Below are 319 nucleotides of genomic sequence, written 5' to 3'. Positions count from 1 at the left end.
GCAATGATGTTGTCAAAGACAAGAGTGACAGGTCTACAAGCCAAAGAATGCCAAGTATTACAGAGAATCTCCAGAATTTAGGAAGAGGTAAGGATGGATTCTCCCTTAGAGCCATCAGAGGAAACATGGCCCTGCAAGCACCTTGATTTCAGACTTCCAGCCTCCAGACTGTGAGACAATAAACTTCTGTCATTTAAAGCCACCAGTCTGTGGTACACAGTTACAGCAGCTACAAGAAACAAATGTAAGTACTAACATGGCATACGTTATACTTACTACATACTTTAAACTTACTTTATACTATAAATATTTATTTCAC

Source organism: Lynx rufus, unplaced genomic scaffold, assembly GCF_022079265.1.
Source record: "Lynx rufus isolate CCGP_SWC_20201006 ecotype Redwood Valley unplaced genomic scaffold, mLynRuf1.p SCAF_1, whole genome shotgun sequence".
In the NCBI taxonomy this organism is placed as follows: Eukaryota; Metazoa; Chordata; class Mammalia; order Carnivora; family Felidae; genus Lynx; species Lynx rufus.
Note: the sequence above shows the minus strand (reverse complement) of the source record.